The sequence below is a fragment of the Onychomys torridus genome, chromosome 10 (genome assembly GCF_903995425.1).
Source record: "Onychomys torridus chromosome 10, mOncTor1.1, whole genome shotgun sequence".
Taxonomy (NCBI): Eukaryota; Metazoa; Chordata; class Mammalia; order Rodentia; family Cricetidae; genus Onychomys; species Onychomys torridus.
Genome location: NC_050452.1, coordinates 42,529,083 through 42,553,903, shown reverse-complemented (window position 1 = coordinate 42,553,903; position 24,821 = coordinate 42,529,083). Strand labels below are relative to the sequence as shown.

The following is a 24,821-nucleotide window of genomic DNA, read 5'->3' as shown; positions in this document are numbered from 1 at the left end:
CGGTAGCTTACTTAGCTTTGCTTTTTGAAAAAGGTCTTCCAGAAGAAAAATGTTAGAAATGTAAAGTGGTCACTTTTCATGTCCTCACACAAGGCAGTTCCCTAACCAGCATCACAGGAAATGGCGTTCTTAGCTGAGAGAGAGCTCCAGAAAAGAATCATGCATGACAGGTCCTCCTGAGTTCAGTCCTCAGTACTCAGAAGAAAAAGAGGGAAAGAAAAGCAGTCAAGTTCTTATTAATTACCCCTAGAAAGTAAAATGGACACTCACTCCTAACTGTAGGGCTGGATACCCCTTTAAACTTGGGACTGCCGCTCCTCCCACCTGGGTTATTCTGAACTCAGAACTGTGTGTGAAGTATACAGCAGAGCTCCCCGAAGAGGTGGCATCTACTGTATTAAAGATCCTCAGACTGCTTGACCTTGGCTGACTAGAACACTGTGGCTGTAGATTGATGGACACTCGGGGCCAAAAGTACTCCGAGCCTCTTAGGATCCTTCTTAGCCATTTTCTTTCAACCCCTGTATCTGGCCTGACATCCTTGTGACCAGATTAAACTCTCACAGTGTGTCACTAACCTTCGTGGACTCTGGGCTTCCCCCAATCTGTCTCTGTCTCTGTCTCTCTCTCTCTCTCTCTCTCTCTCTCTCTCTCTCTCTCGTTCTGGTTTTTTGAGACAGGGTTTCTCCGTGTAGCTTTGGAGGCTGTCCTAGATCTCACTCTGTAGACCAGGCTGGCCTCGAACTCACAGAGATCCACCTGCCTCTGCCTCCCGAGTGCTGGTATTACAGGTGTGCGCCACCACCGCCCGGCTTCCCCCAATCTCTTAAACTAAGGAAATTCTAACATCTCAACCTATAGAAAGGACTTCCTGCCTGGCAGTAGCTTCTCCATAGTTGTCTAGTGTTTTTGTGTATCTGTTTATCACCTTCCTTGTTCTGTGGCTGTGGCTACCCTGGAACATGTTGTTCGGAGAAGACCAAACCCGTGTCCCAGGCCATAGTCGCTCATCTTTGTCTAAGAATAAGCTGTTTTCTTTTCCCCTTGAATGCGAAGTCGTTGCTTTACAAGTCTTGGTACAAATGTAATAGAGCCAGGCACTTACACAGTCCTTTGTAAGTAGTGCTCAGTAAACATCTTGCTCCACTCTGTGGTCTAAATCACTGGACAGTGACTTTGCTGCTGTCTGTTCCTGGGTGCCTTACAGAGTCTGCTAGGATGGCAATTACATTCATGATTTAATCTTTTCAGATATTTACTCTTATCTCAAAAATAAGAGATGTTGAACTTTTGGAAGCCAAGGGGCTGTATGTGGACAGGGTACATTTTTGATTGGCAGGACGTCAACTCCTTGAGCCGTCCAGAATATAGCTTTTAAATAATAACTCAGCCATGGGAAATGCTTTTTATTGCACCAATTTCAATGATATTTAATGAGCTTCTGATTGACTGTTTGATCTCCCAATGTTTTGTGCTACTTTTAATTCATTTCGTATAATAGAAAAAAAAAGTAATTGGAATAAAATTTTGTGACAAGATAATGACCTTCCACTTTGAAATTAAATGTCTGATTAGCTTCAACATTTTAATGCTGAGATGATGCTGCAGCAGGCGGAGTGTCTTCCCATGGAAAGTGACTGAGGAATTGCTTTGTTTATTGCTGAAGGGTGTGGTGGCTCTGGAATCATAGACACTCAGGCCTAGAAGGGAAGAACGCAGTCTGACCGAACCCGTGTCGGTGGTTTGTAACAACCCTGACATGTGATTGTACAAACCATGCTTGGCTGCCAGTGATGGAGATCTCACTATCTCCAGATACATCATCCGCTCACCCAGGTGCTAGTCAAAAATACTTAGTGTGTGTCTACTTTGTGTTAGGTGTCTTTATGGGTTCTGAGGGATATAATGGTGAAACAGATTCTGGGGTCCACTGAGGGAATGAGGAGCAGATAATAAATTAGTCACCAGGTTAAAAATATTTGAGAGACATAATTATTGGGAAGATTGGGGTCAGAGTGTTCTCATTCATATTGTCTCTCCATCTCTCATGTTACCCAGGGAGCCTCAGACTTGCTATGTGGCAGAGGATAACCTTGAACTTCTGACTCTTCTGCCTGTACCTCTCAAGTGCTGGGACTATGGTTGTGAGTTTTTGTACTGATGGGGAGTCGAACTAGGGCCTTATGTTTGCTAGGTAAGAACTCTATCACCTGAGGTACACCCCGAAACCTGTGTGCTGGTTAGTTTTATGTCAGCTTAACACAAGCTAGAGGAGTTGTTTTGAAGGCCAGAACCCCAAATGCACCTATTAGGTGCATTTTCTAGAATACAGACTGATGTTGGATGGTCCAGCTCACTGTAGGTGGTACCAGCCCTAGGCCTGTGGTCCTGGATGCTATAAGAGAGCAGGCTGAGCAAGCCACAAGTAAGTCAGTAAGCTGCACCCTTCCATGGCTTCTGAATCATGTCCTGCCTCCAGGTTCCTGTCCTGACTTCCTTTGATGATAGAATGTGATGTAGAAGTGAAGGCCAACTAAACCCTTTCCTCACCAAGTTGTGTTTGGTCGTGGTGTTTTATCAGAGCAGAGAAAACCCCAACTAAGACAGCGGGTGTTACTTTGGCAAATGGCTGATAGTTCACTTGGGAGAAAACCAATCCATAACAACAATCCAGGCCGAAGGACAACAGGTACCACAGCTGTTAGATGGGGTGATTGGAGGAGCAGAAAGAAAGGCAAGAAAGAGGTTAGGAGTGCCAGGCAAATGGTAGACTGCAGACGGGGCTGAGAGCAGGTGTAGGCTGAGCAGAAGAACACCAGGACTCATTCTAACTGCGGTGGGGAACTTGGGCAGGGGGGGGGGGGGGTGAGTTACGCTGGGGAGTGACATGACCAGGTTTATGTTCTTAAAAACTAAATTTCAGGAAAGGTACAACCATAACTCTTATACAGACATAAAAGCAAACGTGTTAAAGATTTTATTTGGCTTACTTGGTAGCCTCATGGTTTCAAAGGAAATTATACATTAGTATAGAATAAAGGAAGGTTAACGAATGTATAGATTCATTTTCCGGGGGAGGTGGCCAAAGGAGGGAGCCTTTTCCGATGCCTAACAGTTCTCTAAGCTTGAAAAGTTAAAAACAAAACAGCGAAAGACATTGGGAGCGTGCTGCCAGGGAATTAATTGCAAAGATGAGTGTCATTCCAAATGACAGTGTCCCGATGAAACACAGTGGCTTTTTCTGCAATGTTTTTTTTTTTTTTTTTTAGAAAAACAAAAGAAGCATTTTTAAGATTATTTTAGATTCACAAGAGGTTGAAAGATGGTATAAAGAAATTCCAGGTACCTTTCACCTTTTTTTTTTTTGGCAAGGAGTACACCTTGTGTTCCTCTAGAGATGTACTTTGAACGAAATGTATGTGCTTTTGAGGTTTTTCACTTAGTTTAATATCCTTGAGTCCGCCCCGTGTGTGTTGCATGCATCAATTATCGTGGGATATCTTTCTGTACGCTGTGAATATGTGTTACTCCCATTGACTAGTAAAGAAAGCTGCATTGGCCTATGGCAGGGCAGGATGGAATGGGCGGGGGTGGGAATCCAAGACAGAGAGTGAAAGGGAAATGAGGGTAAAGGGAGACGCCAAACCACCCCACCGTCCAATGAGCCACATGTAATGGTAAGCCACCGAACACGTGGCGGTACATAGATGAATAGAAATGGGTTGCGTTTAGTTATAAGAGCTAGCTAGTAAGAAGCCTGAGCCATAGGCCATACAATGTGTAAATAATATAAGCCTGTGTGTTTACTTGGGACCAAGCGGCTGTGGGACTGGGGTGAGAAAGATTCATCCCCACCGTGGGGCCAGGTGGGGACCAGAGAAACATGGGACCTCAGGCCGGGTAAGACCGGAGAAAGTTCCAGCTACAGTCAATAGTTCGTTCCTTGTCACGACTGAGTAGTAGTCTGTGGTAGGGATGTACCACAGGCTTTTGATCAGTCCTCTTTTGAGGGATGTTGCAACTGTTAACAGTCTGGGGCGCTGACATGTGCGCCCGCTCTGAACAATCGTGTGGGGTTTTTTGCGTGGAGGTAAATTTTATTCTCTGGGGCCAAGTGGCTGAGAGAGGGTTGTGGGTGTGCTTCACTGTGTCTTCTTACTTTTTACAGGATCTGACTGGCAGGAGAGACAGTTCGTTTCCACAGCAGCAGCTTCTGGGTAACGGTGCTTTTGCCTGATGTGGTGACACACACCTTTAATCCCAGCAGAGCCAGGCGGATCTCTGTGAAGTTGAGGCCAGCCTGGTCTACAGAGATAGTTTCAGGACAGCCAGGGCTACATAGTAAGACTCTGTAAGACAAAAACTTAACAAAAACCCCACATACATAATCATCTCCCATTCTCCCCTTCACTGTCTTCCGTCTCCAGGGTGAAATGCAGAGTTGTGGTTGCTGACGGAAGGTCCTCATGATCTGTGGCCACCACCCCTGGTCTCTGGGAGTTTCTGTTTCTGTCCCCACTCCAGTCTTACTGGTCTTTTCGAACAGGGTGAAGGTATTTTACCGGAAGTGCTCTTTCCCAAGGTGTCTGCACAGCCCTCTCCCATATGTCCTGTAGACTTTGCTGTGGCATCCCTGCTCAGTGAGGCCTTCACTAGGGTCCCTGCTTCCAGCTGTGACCCTGCACACACACACTCACACACACTTCCTGTCTGGTACTGGCTCTGTCTCTCATGCTCTCAAGAGGAGATTATAAGCCCTTACAGGAGGTTTGCAGAGTCCACAGCGTAGAGGCCTGGTAAACTTGCTGTGTGAGGGAATGAGGTTCAGGGCTGTGGAAGCAGTCGGAGGAAGCGCTAGGTTGACATGGGACAGAATGGCAGCGGTCACGCTGAGAGCAAGAGAATACAGAAGCACACCTTCTGTTGTGCTCTGCTTGACCAGTGGAAAGGGGGTCTTTGTGGTTTTGTTTGTTTTTTTGTTTTTGTTTTTGTTTTATTTTTGTATGTGGAGCTGAGGACTGAACCCAGGGCCTTGCGCTTGCTAGGCAAGCCCTCTACCACTGAGCTAAATCCCCAACCCTGGGGTCTTTGTTTTGAACTTAAATTTTCTCCCTTGCTTCCCCTGCCTTGTTGGCCCTTCTGCACAGAGTCTGTGGCAGTTTCCTCTCCTTTCTGTAAAGGAGGCTCTGTAGAGCCTGTTTGGGAAAGTGATACCTTTTAAAGGAGTGCATAAGGGCGGTCGTTTTTAAAAATCAAACCCCTGTTTCCTTTCACTAATAGTATTCTAGACCCGTGAGAGAAGCCCAGGTCCCGGGTTCCCCTGAGAACCAGAGCCCAGGTCCCAGGTTCCCCTGAGAACTGGAGATGGTCTGGTGCAGAGTAGACACGCATGCTCCTGAGATGTTACGAGCCATCTGCCCCCATGTTCCTTCTGCCTGTTCAGTTCTTGCGTCCGTTCATCCTGGTGGAGCCTGCCTGTTCCTTGCTAGTCAGCATGGCCCCAGAGGTTGTCGGCTGTGTGCAGAATATATTTCTTACCAGATTCTGAAGTGTCGGCATTGACCGCCATTGCCTAATTGGGTGTTGATGATAGATCGGTTCATCCATGAACACCCCCAGTATTACAGTGCATCACTTCCCCTGAAGCAAAGAGGGCTGGGAACAAAGAGTTGAAGAGGTTTCTTCACGCTCACAGCCAATTTGAAAAGTTTAACTGAAAATTCTTCTATTTAACCCAAGTAGCCAGCATTCCTAGTGAAGTTTTGTAAATTAAACTGTTAGTCTCTTATTCGTTACGTCCCCTCAGTTCTTAAAGAGACATCCCTCTACCCCGAGAGCAGAAATCATCATGAACAGATATATTAAATGTCTGGGATATTTAAGAAAACAAACGGGATGTTGAAGCGTAGGAAGGAAAGAACAGAGCGAGTTTAGAAGACAGATAGCAGAGTGACAAATGTGTGTGAGCCAGTTCTCAAGTTACTAGGGCAAGATCAGTTTCTCTTGCCCTGCTGCTCTCTCCCTGCCTAAGGACTGTAGTGTAATCGAAGGGCCAGGTCACACTCAGTCATAGTGTTTAAGCCAAGGTTTGATCTCACAGTAACAGAGGAGCATGGCCTTCCACGGAGAGGGTCCTGGAGTGAAGCCGTGAAATACATTCCTAGATATTGACAACTTTAGGTTTTGTGATAACACAGAATATATAAATTAATCCATGCCATTTGTCCCCTGGCCCAGAAAGCAACTGGGTTTTTCTGGCTGCTGGAGTATTTCATATCTTTCTAAAAAAAAAAAAAAAAAAAAAAGCTGCTGTGGAAACCAATAGAAATACATTTTCATTGCAAAGAATTAATTTTGTTCTAGGTAATTTTTTTCACTGTCTAGGTTGCTAGATGCTACAGGTCTGCCTGCAGGGTTAGGAAATGCGTTGTTTTGTTCTAAATCTCTTCTCTGTCTTTGTAAAGCAGCTGGTGTTGACTTCATGAGTTGCATGAAGATTAAAATGAGTTCCTAGGCAGTGAGATCGCTCAGCGGGTGAAGACTTCTGGGGGTTTCTCCTGACCATTGTGTCATCAAAGGTGTCTGTTGACAAGGTCTTAGCTGCTTTGTTTTCTTAGGCACTTTACGAGCTTCCTAGGGCTGCTGGAGCAAAGTACAACAGACAGATTTATTTTCTTAGGGTTCTCGGGGTTAGAAGTCCAAAACCCAGGCTGCATGCATGCCATATTGTGTACATGTAGCCCAGACACCCAAGAAGGCTGAGGCAGGGTCACTAGAGATCAAGGCCAGTCTGGCATATTACTGACTTTTATTCTTGTTCTGAATAGAGTACTTGATCAAAACACTTTTAAAAAGGAGGAAGAACGTATTTGGTTCACAGTCTTGGAGGGTTTAATTCATGATTTCTTGATCCTGTGTGCTTGGGCAGAGCAGCATGGCTCCAGCAACCGGTGGAGCATGTGTGAGAAGAGAGCTGTAACTTCATGCTAGACAGGGATCGTGGATACAGGAAGACCCAAGACCAAAATAAGACATCCGACATCCCCCATCCCCCGAGAACGTTGACGGACTTCGAACCCAACAAAGAGCCGGGCAGTGGTGGCGCACGCCTGTAATCCCAGCACTCGGGAGGCAGAGGCAGGTGGATCTCTGTGAGTTCAAGGCCAGCCTGGTCTGCAAAGCAAGTTCCAGGACAGCCTCTAAAGCTACAGAGAAACCCTGTCTTGAAAATAAAACAAACAAACAAACAAAAACAAAAACAAAACAAAACAAAAGAACCCAACAAAGAATCAACCCACCCTTCAGGTCGGCACCCTTCTTAACCTGTCTTCTCGGGGAAACCCACTGCAGACCCAGCCAGAGGCGCGCTTGACTTGTTTCTCAGTCTAATCAAGTTGGCAAGAGGACCCAACCAGACAGCGTCAGCAGGACTGGTTCCTTTCTCTCCCCTACCTTCTGCTACCTGGATGCTGGCAATCTCCGGGGTTCCTACCCTGGTCTCTGCCTTTTCCTTCACTCGGCATTCCACATTCCACACTGCACTTGTCTTTGTGTCCAAGTTGCTTTGAAATTGTTTGGTTTATAGCACTGTCTTACTGGAGTCTTGGTAAATGAATACATGTACCATAGACTATTAGGTTACAACGATCTTTGTTATTTAGCAGAATGAATCATGGCAACAAAACAAAACAAAACAAAAAACAAAAAAACAAACAAAAAAACCCAAAAACACAGGGGTGGGGGTTGTCAAATCTCGATTTTTAAGCTTTTCAGAATGTTTATAACTTACTCAATGTGGACGGAAGACTTAAAGGCACACACAGCGTGGGCACAGCTATGAGCTCTCAGTAGGCCACAGAACACAAGGCCAATGTGCGTGTCCTCTACAAAGAGGCATCGTCACACATCTGGCAACATTGCAGAGAATGCTAAGGACAGACTGTTCCCTGCTTTTTTTCCAGCCCCACCATCAAAAATGGACAGCAAAGTTAGTCTAGTTTGGGCCCTTAGAAAAATCACTAGAGATAGGCTTAAATATAATGAAATCAGCCAGTCTAACTGGGGAAGAATTTTGAAAATACTGATAATTGGACCTCTTCTCTAGATTAAAATCGAATCTCTGGGAGGACACCTTGGCATTGGTAGTTTAAAAATCTCTCTAGAGCTGGGCGGTGGTGGCGCATGCCTGTAATCCCAGCACTCGGGAGGCAGAACCAGGCGGATCTCTGTGAGTTCGAGGCCAGCCTGGGCTACCAAGTGAGTTCCAGGAAAGGCGCAAAGCTACACAGGGAAACCCTGTGTCGGAAAAAAAAAATCTCTAGGAAGCTAGGTATAGTGGCTCATGTCTATAATCCCAACAGTTGGTAAGGCAAAGGTGGATTGCCGTGAGTTTGAGGTCAGCCTGGGCTACGGAATGAGACCTGTCTCAACAAAACAAAACAAAACAAGAACCCCTTTAGTCTGGCTGGCTGTTCTGGTGCTCACTGTATAACCCAGGATAGCTTCAAACTCATAGCTATGGCCAGCCTCCTGCCTCAGCCTCCTCAGTTCTGAGGTTACAGGTGTGTGAGCAACCATGCCTGACTACCTAGTTATTTTCAGAACCACTGTTTGAAGTAACAGCATTGTGCACATATAGGCTGATCACTAGGAAGACCAGCATGCACTTGGGATACCTGGGCACATTGTTGTTTGTGACTAAATACACATCTCTGAGGATAAAGGTACTGCAGTTAGAGAGCAATCACATTTTCTTCATGTCTGTGCTAGGGACAGAGAAAGAAAGAAATGAGTTCAATGCAGAGGACCGAGGCTCCAAGGCAACATGTTTACTGGTATAAAAGAAGCTGAGACCTTTCTAAGAGAGGGATATGCATGTGGCACAGGTGGGCACCTTCCGTGGGAGGTCAAGGCAGCAATTTAAATTTTTAGTTCTTTATATTGTTACACTTGGTTGCAAGGGACAGAAATCCAAGTCAAACTACATTTAAGGCAGGGAGACTTTATTGGGTCCTTCCATTCCCAAGGTTTCTAAGGAAGGAAGGAAGGAAGGAAGATGTCCTTAGGATGATAAAAGGGCTCACCCACTGCAGAATTCTTTCTCTCTATCTAATTCTCAATCTGCAGGGAAGATGGTTTTCAGCACCCACAATCCACAACAGAAAGACAGCTGCCCCAGCTGTCCTGGAACCTCCCATTATTGACCGAATCATTCCATGGGTACCCTGGGGTCCCCAGGACAGCCTTGGAACTGCGTATGGGGAGATAGGATTTCCTCACCAAGGAATCCTGGGTAGACAAACACACCTGCTTTCTCCTGTATCTTTGAGAGAAAGGAAAGGAAATGTTTCTCTTTCAAACTTGAATTACAAACCATTTCCGGGGTTGGGGATTTAGCTCAGCGGTACAAGGCCCTAGGTTCGGTCCTCAGCTCCAGAAAAAGAGAGAGACGGAGGGAGAGAGGAGAGAGAGAGAGAGAGAGAGAGAGAGAGAGAGAGAGAGAGAGAGAGAGAGAGAGAGAGAACCATTTCCGAGAGTGATAAAAATGCTTCCTCAGTCGAGTAGATGGCCTCCGGTGCAATTGCCAGGCAGAATGAAGGGACAAAGGCCATGGATGTCAGAAGTGGTGGCCAGATGACTTTTCGTTTTGCTCTCTCTAGTTGGAGGAGTTCAGAGGGGTTGGTCCAGACTAGCTTGTTCACAGACGCGGGAGAGCACGCAGACTGTGCTCTTTACACTCGGGCCTGTCACCCAGGCCGTGCCTTCCCTGGAGGATGTGACAGCAGCTTTCCTGAGGTCTCCTCCCCTTTAATGAGAGAGCCTAGTTTTCACCCCCTTGGGTGTCCACGCTCCCAGGAAGGTGACTCATCCTGCAAGACTCATCTGTGGACTCAGAAGATGAAGACAGACCGTGGGGTATGGGGTTACTTCTGTCTTAGCCTGACCCTTGAACTTAGGAGCACACAGGTCTTCAGAGCTGAAGCTAGCGTAGGTGTTCCGGACTTCACGGAACTACTTTCAAATACGGGGTTGTTTTCCTGTGGAGTAATGTTGAGAGCACCCCCACCCTGAATAAGCTCCTAAACTGCTGCATGCAGCGGGCAAGTGAAGCCCAGTGGTAGGGTCTGGAATTCCGAGTTTGAGGACTGTGCTAAGCTCTCTTGGGAGAAGCAGTTCCACAGAGAGGTTAGGAGCCAGGCCTTCTGGAGCCACATCGGCTCTTTCACGCAGCAGGTTTGGGTCCTTGTGTCACTGAGTTGGTGTCCCCATCTGCGGAGGGGACAATCCTAGTGTGCGCTTGGCAGCAATCTTCTGAGGAGCTTGATCAGTGGCCGGCATGGCTCAGAGAGCAGTTAGCCAAGATTAGCTCTTCCCTTCCTCCTCCAACCTCCTCCCCCTGCTCCTCCCTCCTCGCCCTGCTCCTCCCTTTTCCAACCCCCTCCCCTGCTCCTCCCTCCTCCAGCCCCCTGCCCCGCCCCTCCCTCCCCCTGATCCTTCCTCCTCCCCCTGCTCCTCCCTCCTCCAGCCCCCTGCCCCTGCTGCTCCCTCCTTCAACCCCCTCCTCCTGCCCTTCCCCCCTCCGACCCCCTCCCCCTGCTCCTCATTGACAGATTCAGATTAAGTCCCAGGTGTGTATCCTAGGGCTTCTGACAGTCACCACATGCTCCTGACCCTTCCACAAGCGGCACAAAGTTCTTAAACTTTGGAACCAGATCCCCGGATACAGATTCTCATTCCACCTCTGTGTGTGATATCCTGGGTGGGTTGTATAACTCTAGAAGGGTTAGGCATGTTTGACCCCTCAAGACCCACTCTTTCATGGGATGAGTAGTCCATGATTGCCTGCTGTCCCCACCCCCTGCCTGAGGGGAACACGAGGAGGAAGGTGGCTGAGGCCACTCAGAATCCACCCTAGTCTTTCTTTGGCCTGCTGGCTGGCAGGGTTTCAGTAAATGAATGACACCCACCCTATACTGGGACTTCTGAATCTCCCAGTTTGGCCCTGTCTCGCTCCCAAGTTTTTGCTATTTTGAATTTCAGAAAATAGTTCAGTTGCCAAAATTGGTTGAATGAGCTACTTTTAAAATTAGTCAACTGATAAAAAGTACTGCTTTGCAGGGTCGTTCTAACAAATCCCCTTTACAGAGGCGTCTTGCAGGATGATGTTTCAACAAGAGCTGAGGACTTACGAAGTTAACATCAGGAGACCTATTCTGCCGTCCCCTCCCTGGAAAACAGACATTCCCTAAGTCTCCCTCCAAACTAGAGGGGCAAGATAAATGAAGGCTTGGATCTCCGTCAGGGAATCTCACACCCAGGTATCCAGAAGATGGAGACTAACACCTCAGGTCCACAGTGAGGTCCTTTGTGGGTGGCTGTTGTAGGCCTATCTGGATGGCCTGAGGCTGTAACCTTAGCTGTTTAATTTAAAATTGGTTCAGGAGCTCATGTTTATGGATAAATGAGTAAAACAGTAAAGATCAAAAGCAAAAAATAAAATTACTATGGAATTCAATATTTCAGAAGCCGGAGCCCAGTGAACGTTAGTGAAGTGTGGTGTTCTGGATAGAGGCCCCCACTTATGATAATGCGCCTAACAAGGAAATGAGATCGACACCACGATTCTCTGTTCCCCTGTCCCCCGAGGTTAGAGATTATGCAGTGCATGTTGCTGTTTTTAGCTGCTTTGGTAATTCCTATGGTGAGAGACGACACTCTGCATATTTGCATGTTGCTCTTCTGTCAGGTGCCAGGGTCTTTGAGGTAGCCCGGAAAATGCTGTTCTCCTCTGAGCGATCAACCCTGTAGTTGCCCAGTGCCCTTTTTCCCAGGGCTTCTTTCTTTCTTTCTGTTCAGTTGCTAGGGAATTCCATGAGTCTGTCTAGCAGCACTCGGTGCCGGCGCCGGGTGAGATGCTGACTAAGGGAGCCCTGGATTGATAAAAGGTTTATCTTCCTTTGATACATCTTGAAAATCTCAGGCCTCGCGGCAGGCAGGGAAGGTAAATTCCCTGCAGGGAACTCAGCAGGAGGGTGAGTGAAGAGCAGGCTGGGTAGGCATTTTTATGACAAGACAACGTGGCTTGGGATCCACCGCTTTGACAGTTGATTTTAGAGCTGGGGACTTGGTAACAAGTGTCCTCAGTGAACCCAGCTGTTGTTAGTCAGGGTTTCCCTGAGGAAGAGAACATCAGTCCATAGGCTGGTAGAGAGACAGGTAGATTTGACACGGTTTTATTGGCAGTTTATAATGAAACAACAGAGGGCTTAAGGGCTTAGCATTTTTTGTTAAGGAGATTAGAAGATATATTCTGATCCCCAAAGCCCGGGCTGTGCTCAAACCTATCCACTTAGGGTTTGAGGGATGTGCTGGCTGGCTGCCGTATAGTCCAAAACCCAAAGCAAGTTGCACACCTGAACAGTGGTCCAGGAGCTGCTTCCAGGTGTGTCCAGGAGGATGCAGTCTACATCATGCAGCCCACAGGAACTTTCTGGAAAGTGAGCAGTTTGTATCAGAAACCGTGTTATACTTCCAAGCTTTAAAAAGAAACCTTCAATAGGCCAAGTTCATTGTGGAAAAGGCAAAAAGAAAAATACAGTTTAACAACAAAAATATTACCCATAATACTACTACTATCCACAGATGGTGTCTGTCAACACTTTGACTCACATTCATCTTGCTGCTCTTTTCCCCCCCTTTAAAAAAAATGTGTGTTTATAGGCTCAGTAAGTAAGGAATTCTATCATTCTAAAGACACACCCCCTCCCTTTTTATTCCCTCCTTTCTTACTAAAAATGCTCGAGGTGGCTTAGGGGTGTGGACAGGGAGCTGGCCTTTTTGAGTGATGAGGCAACCTGGAATGTTTTATTTACTTGCCCTTCCTCAGTTGGGACAGCAGCCCAGAAAGCCAGCAGCAGCAGCCTCAGGCCAGACCCCGCAGCACTTTTTCTGGGCTCACTGACCCTCTTCATCCACTGTTCCTTCATTGTCTTCTCTGGCAGGTGCCTCAATGTTTTTAGTTTGTAGGTTTGTGGGGTTTTATCTGGACTCTTGTTTCTCTGAGAGAGGGGTTTGTAATGTAGCTCAGGCTGGCCCTGCTTATGTCCTCACAGGCAGGGTGTGCTTCAGTCTGGGGAAGTAGTGTTTGGTTGTTTCAAGACGATTCAACCTTAGGAATCATTAGGTCTCTTCCTCTCATTTCTTTTTCCCTCAAGTTTTCACTGTGCGCCCTCAAACTTCCAGCTGGACTACAACTGATTTCTGAATATGGTCCAGGGTTGTTTTTTAACAAAATCTCAATTGTTTGATTTTTACCAATAAAGACTCGGGAACCAGATGCTGGGGTGAGAGCCTGCTAGCTCAGAGAGGCAGAGAAAACACCCAATTGACCTTCCTCCTCCACCAACGTCCCAGAAGCCCCCTTTCCCTACACCAACCAAAACCTCTCAAACTCAGTGTCCCTCTCTTCTACTTCCTCTGTGTCTATCTGTCCTTCTGATTTCCTTCTATTCTTTATGTTTTTTTCTTAATAATTCTATGTTCATTTCCTGTTAACCGGTTGCTTGTTCCACCTCTTGACCTATGGTTGACTTTATTTAATCCTGTTAACAATATTCAAACAGAAAGCTATTGGATTAAAGGTATGTGCTAGGGCTGAGCCATACCACAACTAGAAACAGGTTTTTCTAGTAAATAACACAGTCTTGGGGTTCACAGTGTGATCAAATATCCTGCAACAGCCCAGGATCCATGTGCAATTTCACATTGGGAAGAGACATTCATTTTAACCTGTGCTGTCTGGCCATTTCTGAAGTATAATTAAGTGACTGAAATGCTGTTTGGGCATTTTTTGGAAAGCGACCTCTCAGCTCAGCTTTGAAAACTTCAATGGGAATATGCTAAAGATGAGTTGATGGACATGGAGGAACATTTTGGAAGTCTTTTTTTTTTTTTTTTTTTTTTAGCAGTCTTGCTGTGGGATCTCTTTCTATATGCTGTGAATATGTGTTGCTCTGATTCGTTGATAAATAAAATGCTGATTGGCCGGTAGCCAGACAGGAAGTATAGGCAGGGCAAGCAGATGAGGAGAATTCTGGGAAGAGGAAGGCTGAGTCAGGAGTCGCCAGCCAGACACAGAGGAAGCAAGATGACAAGGCAGAACTGAAGAAAGGTACCAAGCCACGTGGCTAAACATAAGTAAGAATTATGGGTTAATTTAAGTGTAAGAGCTAGTCAGTAATAAGCCTGAGCTAATGGCTGAGCAGTTATAAATAATATTAAGCCTCTGAGTGATTATTTTGTAAGTGGGCCACAGGACTACAGGGGCTTGGTAGGACCGGATAAAACTTCTGGCTACACAGTTTCACTAGGTAGCCCTGGCTGTCCTGGAACTCATTGTGTAGACCAATTGTTCTCAGACCCAGAGGTCCGCCTGCCTCTGGCTCCCAAGTGCTTCGATTAAAGGTGGATACCACTGTACCCCGTTCTCATTTTGGAAATCTTAACCTCCATTTTACGGCGTCCAGGGCCTGTAGCACCGCCACCGGAGTTTAATAAAAGTGCCTTGGGTCGTGTCCCTTCTCTGCTCCAATCTGATGGTTTCCTTTCCTACTCAGGCCGTATCCTACACAGCGCAAGCACATTCCTGTCTGTCCTTGATCTCGCCCTCTGTCCTCATCATGCACCATCCTGTGTGGCTGTTTCTGGGAAAATCAAGGAATTTATGTTCTCCCTTTGCTCTCCCCTCTGCCTGGGGCTCTCTTTTGACCCACACCACTCCCTTCTGAGTCTGTTGAGCCTGTGGTTAGATACTCAGGGTAAGCATGCCCCAGGAGGAGATCACAAAGTCACCTCTCAGTGAGACCTCCCCGAGGCAGCAGCCCCAACTGCCAAAACCTTCCCCCTGCTTTTCTACAATCCTTGGGAATTATCTGCTTCTCCTCCCTAGCGCGTGAACTCCAGGAAAGCACACGGTTTTGGTTGCTGCAGTAGCCCAAGCACCTGGAACAGTGCCTTTCTTGATAAATATTTGTTGAATGGATGAACCAGAAGCAATTTCCTCAAGGGTCCAATGCCCATGACCAGGGAACCCTTCCTATGTAAATACAGATGTCCGCTCACTAATGGCGTAGATGGCCTTTTGCAAAGTCGCCGGAACATAAAATCTGTTTGAGTCTTCATCCTCATTGTGGACTTAAATATGTATTTCTGTGGAGAAAAACTTTCCCAGGAGATTGAACGAGGATTGGGAAGGCTTCCAGGCCTGTGGTGCTGCCGGCCACGGTCAGGCCTGCCGCCTGCTGTCAATGCATTCAGTGTTCAGTTCTTGATCTCTTTTTTGACACTTGGAGCCTGTGGTGGTCATTCTCATGGGACCCCTTGTCTCCAGGGAGGGCTTTTGTTTTTGTTTTTTAAACTGTCCAGATCCCTTCACTCCATTCTCATTGTCTTCTGAACTCCCCATTCTTTTTCTTCTTCTTGGAGTTAATGTGTGCTATTATCTAAAAGTTGCTAATCACGACCTCCCGGACACCAGTGAGGTCGAAGCATTAGATAGGCAGATTTCACGTTTGTGTCCTCCTCGGCTAACAAATGTTCCTCGGAGGCCTCCCAGGCGAGTCCTGGGGCTTCCGTGCCAGCTGTAGACAACTTACTGGCTGCCATGGCCTTTTCTTCTGCTTTGGCTCTTCTGAGCTGAGATCCGTGACAGAGACCACCCTCGTCGGTAGTCATGCACATTGGAAACGGTCACAGTTTCTGTGTCGGGATGGCTGACTTTTGATTTTCTCCGGGCTGTGGCTCTCCTGGTGCCAGGAAGAAGTAACATGTCGAGAGATGGCCCAGTGCCTCTGGGCATTCACATGCATTGTTTTGTTTGTTTGTTTTCTATTTTGTCTGTTTACTGCCTGGTTGAAACTTTGAAATGACAGTTGGCCTAATTTCTGTTATTCCTATTGAAGTTTCAGAAATCCCAAGGTCAGTTTGGATCGGACCTCAAGCCTGAGACCCATGGGCTTCCTGACCCATGTAGGTGCTACTTCGAGAATTTGAACGATTGGCTGAGGGAGCCTGGGATGATGGGAACATGGGCATGCCTTGTTCCAAAGTGTCAATGTTTTTATCTTGTGTGGGGAAACTGCTACCTCAATAAGCCTGGCCTTTTACAAATAGCCATGGTGGGGAGTTGGTGAGATGGCTCAGTGGGTAAAGAGCACTTGCTCTTCAAGCCTGAGGATCTGAGTTCGAATCCCTAGCACCCACATAAAAAGTTGGGCAGGAGTGAATATACCAGTATCGAGGAATGGATCTCAAGAGTTTGCTGGCCGGCCAGCCCATTGGCAAGCTTCTGAGTCAGTGAGAGTCTCTGTTTCAAGATGATAAGGCAGAGCGTGGCAGAGGGAGACACCTGATGCCTCACTCTGGTGCCACATGTGTGTCCATGGATATGTGCAGACACACACACACACATACACACACACACACACACACACACACACACACACACACACACACACACACACACACACACACACACACACACACAGTGCTTACGGTGGTGTCAGCACACGATTCACGTGTTTTACTCATTTGCTTCTTTATTTTTCAGATTGAGTATTTACTTCATGCTACAGGACAGGACTGCAACAGTGAACTATGGAGCATGGCTCCTACCCATCGGGAGCTTGCCTATACTCTCGTAGGGAGACAGCTATTAGACAGGTAAACGTGCACAGTGATTCCAGGAAATTAAGAGTAGTAGAGGCAAAGGCCAGGCTTCCGGATGCGATGCTGTGTGGGGTGGGGACAGTGGAAGTCTCCTGAGCTGGGAGAGAGGAGGTGGGGACAGCATCTCTGAGGGATGATGGCTGACAGGAGAGCGGAGGGCGGCCATTCAGAGAAGAGCGCCCCAGGCAAAGGAAACCACAGACTCTTTTAAGATCAAGGGTTCTATAACAGACAACTGTAAATTAGAATAGAGAGCTCCAGCAGGTAAGCTTCAGTTCCAAGATCATGAGTTGAGTAATGTCCAAAATGGCCTATGTCATTTCTTGGCACCTATTTCCTGCTCTGACAAAACTTATGTTAAGAGAATGACAAGACTCTCTCAACTGAGGGATTTGGGTTTCTGATCCATGTATCTCTCTCTCCCCCAACCTGTCATCCATCCATCCATCCACCTATCATTTATCTGTCTGTAGTGTGTGTGTGTGTGTGTGTGTGTGTGTGTGTGTGTGTGTGTGTGTGTTTTGTGACAGAGTCTTGCTGTGCTATGTAGGCAAGGCTAGTTTTGAACCTAAGAGTCTACCCATTGAATCTCCCAGGTGCTGCTGGGGTTGCAGACATAAGCCCTGTGGTATCTGGCTCCTTTGTTTTGTTTATTTAAATTATTTGCCAACTGCAATTCTTTGCTTAAGTGTTTCATGTGTTTAAGGTAAGGTATATTTTCTTTTTTTAATTAAAAATTGATGTAAGTATATATTGTTTAGCATATTTCCCATCTCCCCTTTTCTTGCCCACGCACCCCTCTTCTAGCCTCCTTTGTTCCCTAGACAGTTCCACTACTACTTCATGCATGCACACATGACTTTGTATCTGTATAAAGTCTAGGAACCACAAGGAGAGCAACATTTAGGTGTATTTGCAAAGTGGGACAGTTTCATGCTGCTGCTGGTGACAGGCAAGCCACAGAAAGCCACTAAATGTATAGAGAAGGGAAATCCTGCATTATAAAACACAGAAGAGAAAAGGTGTAAGAATGACGTAAGTAGAATTTCCAGATGGAGAGCTGTACCTTAGGCCTGGCCATGCAGCTTCATAATAGGCATAAATATTTGAACCTGTATTTTTTTAAAATTTTTGTTTTGTTTTTCAAGATGGGGTTTCTCTGTGTAATAGCCCTAGCTGTCTTGGAACTCTCTTTGTAGACCAGCCTGACCTCCAATTCACAGAGATCTACCTGCCTCTGCTTCCTGAATGCAAGGATTGAGGGTGTGTGCCACCATGCCTGGCATATTTGAACTTCTATTAGAAGTTTTTTTTAGCCGGGAGGTGGTGGAGCACGCCTGTAATCCCAGCACTCGGGAGGCAGAGGCAGGTGGATCTCTGTGAGTTCAAGGCCAGCCTGGTCTACAAAGCGAGTTCCAGGACAGCCTCCAAAGCTACAGAAAAACCCTGTCTCGAAAAAAACAACAACAAAAAAATTTTTTTTTTTTTTTTAATTTTTTGTTTGGGTTTTGTTATTGTGGTTTGGTTTGGTTTGCCTTGTGTTGGGATCTGAACCCAGGGCCCCAATAGGTGAAGCAAATGCTCTTCTACTACGTATGTATTTTACTCACTGCCCATTTACCAAGCATATTTAATAAGCATTTACTATGTAGGTACTGTATCAGGAGTTGGTAGAAAAATAAAATATATTTCCTGTAGATTGAACTGGGAGGCACAGTTAAAAAGTATGCATGGAAAGATGCGTCAATACTAGTCACTGCTGAGAAAGAAAGCTGGTAGTGGACTGTCTTAGTTAGCTTTCTGTTGCCCTGCTATAACACTATGACAAGAAGCATCTTGGGGAGCTTGTAGGTGTAGGTCCCCTGTACTTGCACATGCTGCTCCATCACTGAGGGAAGTCAGGGTATGAACGGAAGCAGAAGTCTTAGCAGTGGTCTCAACCTTCCCAATGCTGCCACCCTGTAACACAGTTCCTCATGTTCGGGTGAACCCCATCTGAAAAATAACATCCATAACTGTAATTTTGCTACTGTTATGAATCATAATGTAAATATTTCTGGAGATAGAAGTTTGTCAAAGGGGTGAAGAACCAAGGGTTGAGAACCACCACCTTGAAGGAGTGCTGCTTACTGGCTTCCTCAGGCTGCTTTCTTATACAATCCAGGACCCCTGCCCAGGGATGGCACCTCCCACAGTGGGTGGACCCTCCCACGTCAATCCCTAATTAAGAAAATGCTACACGGGGCTGGAGAGATGTCTCAGTGGTTAAGATCATTGTCTTGGAGAGGACCTGAGTTCAATTCCCAGCACCCACATCAGGCAGCTTACAGCTTGTAACTCTGGCTCCAGGGGATGACCTTAACCTCAGGTACATGCACACATGTACATGTAAATAAGTAATAATACAAATATTAAAAGAAAGAAAACGTTCTACTGGCCTGCCTGCAGGCCAACCTTAGGGAGGCATTACTTCAATTGTGATTCCTCCTTCTCCGATAACCGTAGCTTGTGTCAAAAGGACAAACAAACAAAACCAAGCAGGACATGGAGAGAGAACAGAGAGATGGGAGAGTCCAGACTTACACAGGGCAGCCGGGGAGACTGAAGAGACATTTCCATAGAGACTTGAATCAAGCGTGAGAAGCTTTGTGAGGGAAGACTGTTCAGCTAGAGAGCGGGAACCGAGGAGCAGACATCTGTGTTCTCAGAGGAATGCTAACGACTGCCACAGTCCAGGATCCCCTAGTTCATGGGGATGATTAAATGGCAGGAGCTGTGACAGCAAAGATGGACAGCCCGGGCCAGAATAATCTGGGTAAGGTAAGACTGTTGAGTTTTTAATTTTAATTTTATGTATGAGTGTTTTGCCCTTATGTATGTTATGTGGCCTTGGAGACCAGAAGAGGGATCAGATCCTCTGGAACTGGAGTTACAGACAGTTGTTAGTGAGCTGCCGGGAACTGAACCCAGGTCCTCTGCAGGAGCAGGTGGTAGGAAGGTCTTTCCTAAACTGTGACAGCCTTTGGTGTGTGCGTTTCATTCAAGGCTGTCAGGAGTGGCAGGGACCCTGTTTGTTAGGCTGGGGTGGCTGTCGCTAGCAGGGTTACCATTTCTCACTTGTGTTCAATCTGGGCAGCTTCACTTTTATCTAGTTCACATATTGGCTTCTGGAGAGGTTTATTTTCCCCCATTGCTTTAAAAAATAATTAAAATTACTCTTTTATGTGATGTTTATAAAAATGAATGGAGGGCTGGAGAGATGGCTCAGAGGTTAAGAGCACTGACTGCTCTTCCAGAGGTCCTGAGTTCAATTCCCAGCAACCGCATGGTGGCTCACAACCATCTGTAATGAGATCTGGTGCCCTCTTTCTGTATACAAAATAAATAAATAAATCTTAAAAAAAAAAAAAAAGAAAAAAAACAAGTGGAAAGTGATAGGAAATGGATATCCTCTGCATTGTGCTCTATTAGGAAAATATTAAAATCGCTAGCTGGTTAGCCTCCCTGACGTCAGTGTGTCACCATTGCCATTAGAGATCACAGAGTCAAAGGCAGCGTGAAGGTTACAGAGAATTCTAACTGTCATTGTGTGAGAACAGAAATTCATCTCACGGGGTGGAGTGTGGGCCACACATAGTGACACACGCCTGACATCCTAGCACTCGGGAGGCTGAGGCAGGAGGATCTAGAGTTGGAGGCCAGCCTGGGCTACAGAGTGAGTTAAAGGCCTGTCTGGATGCATAGCAGGAACCTGTTTCAAAAGCAAAACCAGAATAAAGTAAAGCGTGTTTGTGTGTGTGTCTGTGTGTGTGTGTGTGTGTGTCTGTGTGTATGTATGTAAATGTGTGAGTGTATGTCTGTTTGTGTATGTATGTGTATTTCTGTGTTTGTATGTACATATGTGTGTATGTATGTATATGCATGTGTGTGTGAGTGTGTACATCTTTCTGTGTGTCTGTATGTGTATGTATGTATGTATATGTGTGTGAGTGTGTATGCCTATCTCTGTGTGTCTGTGTCTGTGTGTGCATGTGTCCATCTTTAGGGCCTGGCCTCGTGATCCGGAGGAGTACTGAGTGAAAGATTCACAACATGCCACATGGTGCAGATAGAACTTCTCCTTTTTGCTTCTCTCCTTTGTTTTACAGAAGCAAATGGCGGGGGGGGGGGGGGGGGGGGGGTGTCTAACGACCAAGGTTTTCATCAGTCTAAGAAATTCCTGAAAAGGCCTCACTGTCGCCTGATGTTTACTAAATAGCAACTATGTGTGAGCTTCATGAGTCCAAATGTGATTTATTTAAAAAGAGGCAACTTGTTCAGTACGTGGAGCCTCAGGAGAAAGCCGGGGACTTAGGGGCAACACACTCACCACATGAGCGTGGGGACCAGAGCTGGTGGGGACAGTCTGATGGGAATCCCTGCAGCGGGAAGACAGATGGGGACCTCTGAGCAAGTTGTAGGTGACTGCCCGCACCGGAGAGCTCAGGCATCAGCTGAGAGGCTCCGCCTTAGTGAGTGAAGTGTTTTCCAGTTAAGGAAAACAGGGTGCAGCCTCAGGCCTTCATTACCCCACACATGTACATGTGAGCCATGTACATATTTGTGTGCTCATACACATACATGCATACACACTACACTCTCTCCCCACATGTACATGTGCACCTACACATACAAACACATACGTGCATGCATGCTACACACACACACACCACACCACACACTTGTACATGTGCACCTACTCATGTTTGTATGCTCATACACGTAAAACACAAACATGCTTACATACTACACTCTCTCCCCACATGTACATGTGCACCTACTCATTTGTGTGCACAAACACATACACATCACACACACACATACACAACACACATGTTTATGCATGTACACTAGACAACAAGAATAAAAAAAACTTCAATGCATGTATACATTTATTTACAGGCCCCCACCTCCTGCTAGGTTCTAAGTCAGACATTTTGCTGGCCTCCACTTGAGTTTTTTCTTTTTCAGTTTACTTGTATGGTGCTGGGGATGGACCCAGGGCCTCATGTATGCTGGGCAAATGCTCACCACTGAGCTATATGTCTTTCTCCATTCACTCCTTAAGTTCCAGGTAACCAAAGCTTGACATGGCTTCACTCACTCCACAGAGAGCAAAGTTGTAGAGCATTATGAAGCGAAGGAGCGGCAGAGCTGAGCCTGGAGGGGTCTGTCAGCTTCTACCCTGCCTTAGCTCCAGTTTCTACTGCTGTGAAGAGACACCATGACCATGGCAACTCTTATAAAAGAAAGCATTTAATTGGGGCTGGCTTTCAGAGGTTTAGTCCATCATCATCATGGTGGGTCATGGCAGTGTGCAGGCAGACGTGGTGCTGGAGAGTCCTACCTCTTGCAGGCAATAGGAAGTAAACTGACATTGGGTGTGGCTTGATTGTATATGAGATCTCAAAGCCCGCCCACACAGTGACGCACTTCCTCCAACAAGGCCACACCTCCATTCTGTGGCTGTGGGAAGGGTCATTTGTCTAGGAATGACTTCAGGGTGTGTGTGATGGTCTGTGCGGCAGAGAGAAGTTTGATGTGATCCTTTATTCTGGCAGATGCTGGCGACTGAACCCAGGGCCTTACACATGCTAGGCAAGAGTTTTATCATTGAACTAATAAACTTCTATCTAGTTACAGATGCCTAACAGCGTTGCCTACATTCTCTGGACCTTAAAATGTAAAACATAACATTGATTAAAGGTTATGTATTGGCACGACTGACATGTGCTTAGGTCCTAATGCAGTCAACAAACACTGATGGAATTTGACATTCTTCAGTCGTTGGGCTGACCCTGCTCTGGAGTCTGTTTGCTCAGTGTCGTACTTTGACCTCTCCCCCTGTCTCTGCCTGTCTCTGCAGTCCTCCCTTCATCTGACAAGAAAGATAAAGAGTAATCAACAGTTTTGTTTAAGTGGGGCCTGGGCCCAGCAGATGTTTAGAGGACACTGTGGAGTCGCAGATGTTTACACAGTGCCTGGGCAGGAATCAAGCATCAGACGATGACGACCACAAGGCCATGAGGCAAGCTCCCTTCTTACATGGAGCATTACTAAAGATGTCTACAGCTTCTGAAAGAGAGGACTCGTTAGTCCGTTGGTAGGCACAACTGAGGATAATCACTCAGGTCTGAAGTAAAGAGTGGCATGTGACTGTTATCGTCCCTTTAATGTTGCTTTTCATTTCAGGCAGGCCTCTCCTCCCTCAGAGGAATTTACACAGAACCAGTCGAAATCTCCTGTCATTCTGACTGCCCATAATACAAAACTTTCTACCCAGAAGACTTCACGTCGACCAGTTTTTGAACGTGCAGTGTATGAAGAAGCAGGGCTTTGAACTGAACAAGCCCAAGAATGTACCTGTCAAACCAGTGATATGGCTTAGTAAGTAAAGCGCTTGCTGCCACGCCTGATGATCTGAGTTCGATTCCCAGAACCCACAGGATGGGTGGAGAAAACCAATTCCTGGGGGTTGTTCTCTGACCTCCACACTAATGCCATGGGTATGTGTGGCTATGCACTAACGGCTTGTAAAATATAGAAGAATGTACCTCAAGAACTCATGCGCGTTGCAGTGGCATTTAGGGGTCTTTCTGCATTAAGACGCATGCTTTTCCCAGTGAAAGCCCCTTTGTTTGCTGGGGGAGACTACATTGGAATTGTCCCCGGGGCTTTAAGCAATACACCTCTCTTTGTTCTTTTGTTCTGTTTGCGCTTATCAGTTTTGCAGGGACTATCAGAGGAGCCCTGGTGTGGGGTTACAGTTTCCCTTAAAGGCATTTTTTCTTTTGAAACTGCCGTCTTGGGGATGGGACTTAAAAGTATTTATGCAAAGTAAATACCTGGAAATATAGACAAAAATCTTTATACAGAAGTGGAATTAACAATCAAAGCTACTTGATGTTATAGGAATTTACTCACTGTACATAAAACTATAAGTAATCAAAGTTGATCATAATTTTGGTTATATATGAATAAAACTTTTAAAATGAATATGGACAAACACACACACATATGAATACTAAAAAAAAAAATCAAAGTATTTGTAGTGATTTTCCCTAACATTATAGGTGATTTTATTTCTATCATTAAGTGTTTTTGAAGTTCTCTGAAACTTCTATGTATGTTCTCTTTACTCTCTCTCTTTTTTAAAGAGAAGATTCGGTGAAAAAAACAGTTAAAGATGTTCTCTTTGGTTTTTGACAAATTGGAAGCAAATTTTCCTTGGATGGTTACCCAGTTAAATGGTCAATCTTTGGTGCTTCAGTGTGAATTAATTTATAAATCTCTTCTTTGTAGCTAGAAGCCAGGTAGCCAGAGGAGGATAGCAGAACAGGAAAGTTACTTATGCAAAAACAAACAAACAAACAAACAAACAAACAAATAAAATGGAATGAAAACAATTACCAATTGGGTTGGTATCCTGGCCAGTTTAATCCATGCTGGATGCTTTTCTCTTCTTATTTTTAAAGAAATCAAAACATTTTCTGTGGGCCCTTGAAAGGACCATAGCATTGTTAATATTTAGCATACCTCATAGAGGAATGCGCCCTGGGTCCAGGGGAGAGGTGCAGGGGCTTAAGGGACCAGCACTGGGTAGAGGTAGAATTCTTGTTTTGTCCTTTTTTTTCTTAGTCTGTCCTGGAATTGTACCAGCATGCATGGTGGGACCTGAAATGTAAGGATGAAACATTGCCTTCTGGGCCTCCTGTAGCCTTGGGCAACTTTAATGGGTTGTGAGTCCTGTGTGATGGTTAGCGTCCATTGTCTACACTAGCTACAATTACCTCAGAAGAGAATCCCAAGTAGGGATCAATCTACTTTGGGTTGACTGGGGAAGGGCACACATCTTTGGGGGGGGGGATGTTAACTTAATTGATGTAGGAAGAGACAGCCCACTGTGGGTGCATCATTCCCTAAAGCAGGGGGTCCTGAACTGTGTGAGAGAGGAGAAACGGAGCTGAGCACAAGCAAGCCAGCAGCCAGCGTGTGGGCAGCCAGTTTTCTCCGCTCTGACTGTATATATGATACAACTGTTTGAAGTTCTTGCCTTG

General features: G+C 46.0%; 1 long non-coding RNA gene across 4 annotated transcripts in view; it reads left to right on the top strand.

Moving 5' to 3' along the window:
* The window catches only part of LOC118592375, a 44,848-nt gene that overhangs the window by 5,483 nt on the left and 14,544 nt on the right, over positions 1-24,821 (top strand). For 2 of the 4 annotated variants that reach the window (XR_004946069.1, XR_004946066.1), the window contains exons 2-4: positions 16,607-16,719; positions 22,631-22,867; positions 22,957-23,151. This is a non-coding gene — a long non-coding RNA (uncharacterized LOC118592375). The remainder of the gene's footprint in view (positions 1-16,606; positions 16,720-22,630; positions 22,868-22,956; positions 23,152-24,821) is intronic. The other 2 variants (XR_004946068.1, XR_004946067.1) reach the window with 2 other exon arrangements.